This window comes from Symphodus melops (genome assembly GCF_947650265.1).
Source record: "Symphodus melops genome assembly, chromosome: 16".
NCBI classification, from domain to species: Eukaryota; Metazoa; Chordata; class Actinopteri; order Labriformes; family Labridae; genus Symphodus; species Symphodus melops.
In genome coordinates, this window is record NC_136706.1 from 13,593,848 (window position 1) to 13,599,847 (window position 6,000).

The window sequence follows — 6,000 nt, forward strand, 5'->3', positions numbered from 1 at the left end:
GAGCGTTCTGAGAGAGCTGGTTTGTACAGGGTCACAAACTTCCTCTGGTGCTTGATTCGTGTTATATTATGACCAAAGCACAGCACAGATATTTCATTTAGACCTCAGGGGACTGTTTGAAAATGTGAAAAGGGGGGGACAACATGTCCTCTTTAAGATGCAAATATGTGACATTGTCTGTCAGTTGTGAAGTCTTGCATGAATGAGAATATATAAGACCTCCTCTCCTGCCCCTCAAAAGTACCAACCTGGAGTTGTATCATTTGTAGAAGCTATAATAAACCAACCATTGACTCTAAGCTATTATTTTCCATCAGGCGTGAAGCAGCAAATAAGCTGTTAATTGCAGTAACCTTGTTACTGCTTATTCTTGAGTTCACACAGGGGACAAATCAGCATTGACTTCTTTGTCTCGTGAGCTCCCACCAACAGTGTTTTTCAAAAGTGAAACAACACACCATGAGCTCAGTTCAGATAAGCAGGAGGGGTGGATATGTAAAGGCAAATTGAAAAAGAGAGAGGCTGTTTTACAGATCCCTGAAATATATCTGAAGTAGACAAGATAAGCCACCGCAAAGAATACAATGTGAGCAGTAAGTTGTAGGATAATCTTTATGATCTTAATGGAAAAGCACTACTCGCTGTGAGTAACAACCAGGAATGTGACAGTAGGTAACTGGCCGGCTTTACCTTTCTGCTGGCGTTTTTCGGGAATAGTTAATGCTGCTGCTGTATGTGTGGTCCCTGAATAACACATAGAGGCTTGTCGAGCTCTCTCATGTACACGTGTTCTACGTTCACTCCATTCCAGCGTCATTGCTTTTGAATTCAATCTGAGCAGTCCTTGACTTCGCAAACTTTCATAAAGAACCCGACAGCATCTTATCTGAAACACATCACACGAGACGCAGAAGACATTTTTTTTTTATCACTCTGTTTTGTGGCTGTAAAACATTTCTAGGACTCTGCTGTGTGCAAACAAGCACTCTGTCGTGTTTGTGATAACGATTTATTCATTTTAATGTTGCACAATTCTCTCATACTTAGAATTTTATTAGCAGGAACAGAGAGAACTCCCATGATTCCCCACCAGCCTCAATGCCATCTCTTTTGTTTGTTTTGGTTTTGATGAAGAGCCCCCTGGTGGCGGAGTTTACAAACTGTGGTATTGACAGTGTTACAAGTGTGACGTTTCTGCTCGCTGATTTCTGACAGCCGGCCTGAAGATCTGCCGTGTGAATTAGTCTTCATTCTTATTTCTACTAAGACCGACAGCCTTGTAGCGAAGTTCAGGGCTTATCGTCACAAACGCACACTTCGGCCTTTATTTTCTTCTTTTCAATTTGAAACCTTTCAGAAAGATTCTCTGACACAAATAGTTGAGACACAAAAGCTGGACTGAAGTTGAGTATCATCATCTTCAGAGCTGTAATCTCCAGACTCTGAAAGGAGCGTCTCTCATCCTGAGAGTGATACTTACAGGCCACCGTTGGTTCGGTCACGCTCCAGAACAATGTTATTGTGACTTTTGGGACTCGCGTTTAATCGAAGAATCGGAGAACTCAACCTGTTGTCACACTCGGCTCTGATTAGCTCAGTTGTGTAAGCGTGAGCGAGTGCTACTGAAAATGCAGTCTTGACACATTTGTAAGAGGATTATAAACGCGGTATTTGCTCGCAGTTCAAAAGGCAAATATTTTCAGGTCACATTACCAATTTGGGAGATAATTTGAAAAGCTGCCGTCCCCTTCTTCCCTCTCTTGAGTTCCACATTTCACTTCCCCGTGGCACAAAGATCATTATTCTCATGTCCTTGAAGTAAGCGTCCTTCACTGTAACACCAAGGGGAGGTTTTTGTGCATAAGCACTGCACATGAGAGCAGATAATAAATGCCACCCTGAGAGGATTGTGTTTCTCAGTTTGGTTTGTCTGAAGGTTGATTTCATAGCGAGTCCAATGATCAGAAGCAAAATGGATGTCGGACAACTTCTGTCGATGTTGCATCATTTTGACAACATCTTCTTTTAAACCTTTTTACAAATCAAATGATGTTGCACGCGCCACTCTTTCATTTGTATTTAATTCCATCACGACTCAACATAATCATTAGCTTTGAGTGCTGGAAATGAGTCCTCAGCTCGACATCAAAGAATGTTCCTTATGACAAATATTCTTTTCAGTTCACACCGTTAAAAGTGTGACGGCAAGAAAACATCCAGAAAACAGTCAAAAATGAGCACGACTTCTTTAAACTGGTCTGCGGGTAACCAAGAAAATCTGACGCTAACGTTAGCAGTGCTAGCACCTTTTGGCCTCCCTGCAGGTTAACAGCCACATGCGTTCTAATTTTATCCCCATTTTCTCGATCAAACCACGCTGCTGCTACGACATGCTATTTGTCTCCTGTACTTGTTTACATTCTGGTAGTGGAGCGCAGTGAGGCCACAGCTAGTTTATGGTTACAGCGCCAGGTAGTGGCGGCTGGTTGCATTGCAATTTGAGCACAGCTTATCAGCTTACATCGCGTGCCAACATATGAAAGTCATTGTACCTTTTACTGAGTAGTGATTCCGGTGCCGACTAGTGATGGATATGATTAATAAAAGTTGTAGTGAATAACATAAATGTATTTAAATCCATGGTATTGAGTGTATAAAGCTTTTTTTAAAATGCCTCATATAAACCCTGTTATTAACTTTTTAAAAAAAAAAATCAAATGACTCAGTTTATACTTAAAAACATGATATTTGTCCAAACGTCATTATCGGTAGAAAGTGTGTTTGTCTGGTGTTGACCAGAGAGGGAAAGCTGAATATGTAGCATCTTTATCCCATCTGCACAGATACCAAGTTATGTAAACAAACATCACATGACCTCTTGGGGCTTGTTGATTGGACAGCGTTTTGGGAGTCTTGTTATCCTGCCAGGTTAGAGATTTGGCAGCAGAGTGAAAGTCAAAGCAGCTGTGATAGGACTGTAACTCCCTATAAGAACATCTCATTAGAAAACTGGGGAGAGCAGATCTGTGAGCTTACCTCTCCTCAGAGTTAAATTCATGGATTATTGATGTGATAATTGGCCACAGAGACTCCATGCTTCCCTGGTAATGTTTGTTTATTGGATTCTTCTGGATGTCACAAATGTAGATGAGACGGAAGGAAGACACATTTGGGTTATGCGTTTGTGAAGCACACAACCTTAGTTCTGCTACAAACAGACTGTAATATCTGCAGTTTGGATTGATTCATCTATACTGTATGTTAGGAAAGATACACACGGGCAAAATGAATTTTAACTGGATGTCTTTTTTCGGAAGTTTTAAAAAAACTACATAGGCATACGAGGTCAGGTGTGTCAGATGGAGACAGATGTATCTGTTGAGATGGCTTCAATGTGTTATTTTGAGGCAAATCTTAGAATTTTCACTGTGACTAAAAAAAAATTAAGTTTTACTCTTTAAAACGACAATAAAGGTGGAAGTTTCCCAATTTATTTATTTATTTTGCTTAAAGTATACAGTCAATATATTATTGAAAGAATCCGCACTACATTTATTGTAGAAACTACTTTATTTGCACATGTTTTTTTTTTTTTGGGGGGGGGGGGTTGCATCATGACAAATACATGGCAATTTAAGGGTTAAAAAATAAACAAATTCATTAACATTTGATATGTATGAGCAGGACTGATGCTGATTTATAACATTATCAAAAAAAAAAAAAAAAAAAAAATTATAAAAATGTTATAGCTTGAGTACCACTGAACACCATGAGCATGACCATGAGTCTGCTCTCCTACTGCTGCTGTTCTGGATTTTCATCTTCAGCTGCAATCCCCTTAAAAAAAAACAACTGAAAAACCCCCCCAAAACAACCTCGAGCTCGGAACATGTCGATATCTTTCGTTAAACTCTTTTGTTGTTGTTGTTGTTTACATTGTGATTGACTGTGAACATTGCAGGCAGTCAGGAATAATCTTTGCAAATGTGACATCATCCTAGTAACAAATCCTCTCAGAAAAGGATTTAGCTCGTTCACTGAGGGTTTTTTTTTAAGGCTTAACAGACCAAACTGAAAACACAGTGTTTAAAGTTGAACATTGAGAATGTGTGTAAAAGCTGGCGGAGGGATCTCAGCTCTATGTACCTTCATGTTGTTGTGTCGGTTGTATATATCACACTCCCTGCCTCAGCACGGACAGTTATTTATTCTCTCACTGTTTGGCATCAATATCAGTGTGTTCTCTACCATGTGTGTGTGTGTGTGTGTGGGATTGGTGCAGAGCTAAATCATATTTTTGTTGAGGGGTGAGTGGGTGACTAAGGCCTGCGTCAGTGCTGGGGAACAGGCACACACATTGACAAAAAAAAAAAACAGAGTCTGTCTCCTCGGCCAGCCTCCTCCTCCTCTCTGCAGCAGAGTTTGAAGTGTACACAAGTCAAAGGCCACGCGCACCGGGAACTGCTCAGTAATCACAATAGTGGGTGTGATAGAGAAGAACCCGGTGAGATTATTGACACTGCCCCCCCCCCCCCCCCAAAAAAAGAGTTTATTTACAAAAAAAAGAGAGAGCTCAGGCTGAGTTTGTTATTCAGCTCAGACCTGCTCAGTAGTCGCATGCTCTGCCCTCTCCTCTCCTCTCCTCTCCTCCCTCCTCCTTTACTCTTCTCTTTCTCTCTCTGTTCATTTTATCCTCTCTTCTTTTTTTCCTTTATCTGCTTCCCTACCTTCCTTCCCTCCCTCTCCTTTGTCCTCTCCTCTCCTCATTTACATTTCTTCTCTCTATTCCTCCTCTCTTCCCACATCTTATCCTTTCCTATCTCTCTTTCCTTGTCCACTCTTCTCCTCTCCTCTACATTTTACTCCTCTCCCTTCAGCTGGTCCTCTCTCCTCTCCTCCACTGTCTCTCTTTCTTTTTCTCCTCCTTATGTGTCTTCATTTCTTTTCCTTTTTCTTTCTATCATTCTCTCCCCCCCTCCACTCTCCTCTGTTTCCTCGTCACTGTCAATACTCCCTTTTCCTTCTCGTGATTGTCTCTCCTGTCATCTCCTTTCTGTCTCTCTGCACGTTGTCTTCCTCCCCGATCCTCTCGTCTAATGTCGCCTGCCGTCTCCTTCCTGTGAATGTGAAGTCGTTGGTTTTCTCCTGTTTTTACTATCCCCTCCCTCCCTCCCTCCCTCCTTCCCTATCACATCAACACTCTTGTTTTGATTTGCTCTCACTCGCCTCCACTCGCTCGCCATCGCTTCCTACCTATCTGACTCTCACCCCTCCCTCCTCTCCTCCTCTCCTCCCCTCTTCTCTTCTTGCTCTCCGCTGCATCGCTCAGTCAGTTGGAGAGGCAAGAGTCTCTCCGCTCACACAGCCTGCCTGCCTCGTCGCTGCTGCTGCTGCTGCTACCTCCATAAGCTGTAGCCGCTCTCTCCTCGCTCTCCTCGCTCGCTCCCTCCCTCCCTCCCTCCCTCACTCATTTTTATTTATTCTCTCAGCTTGAACAATCGCCTCCCCCTCCCCTTTCCTCCTTCACCGAAGCGCGATGTGTTTTGTAGTCTGCCACAGAGCTGTTTTGTAAGGTCAGCCGTCCCTTCGGCCGGTCGCTGTAAGCGCAAGCCTTCGCCCGCTCTTGTTGTGGCATGTCTGTTTACATCAGCAGCATGGCTCGCAGGGCAGGGGCAGCCAGGGGCAGCCGAGGGAGCAGCAGAGAAGGAGCAGCTGGAGGAGGAGGAGGAGGAGGAGAGGACGGAGAGAGATGTGAAGCAGGACACGCCGAAGGGCTACCAGGGGACACAACCCCGGGAGGAGGAACGGGGGGCATCGAAGCGGAGCAAGCGGGAGAGAAAGGTCCAGGAAGAGGCGTTTACGGAGCGGGATGCGGTTCGGCAGCGAGAGGAGCGCGTGGAAGAGGAGGACTGGGTGGAGGTGTGTGTCGGGGAGTTTGCGTGTCAGTCCAGGAGCTCAGCTACTGTCTGTGTCTGCCCTGTTGTTGTACAGTGTTGCTGC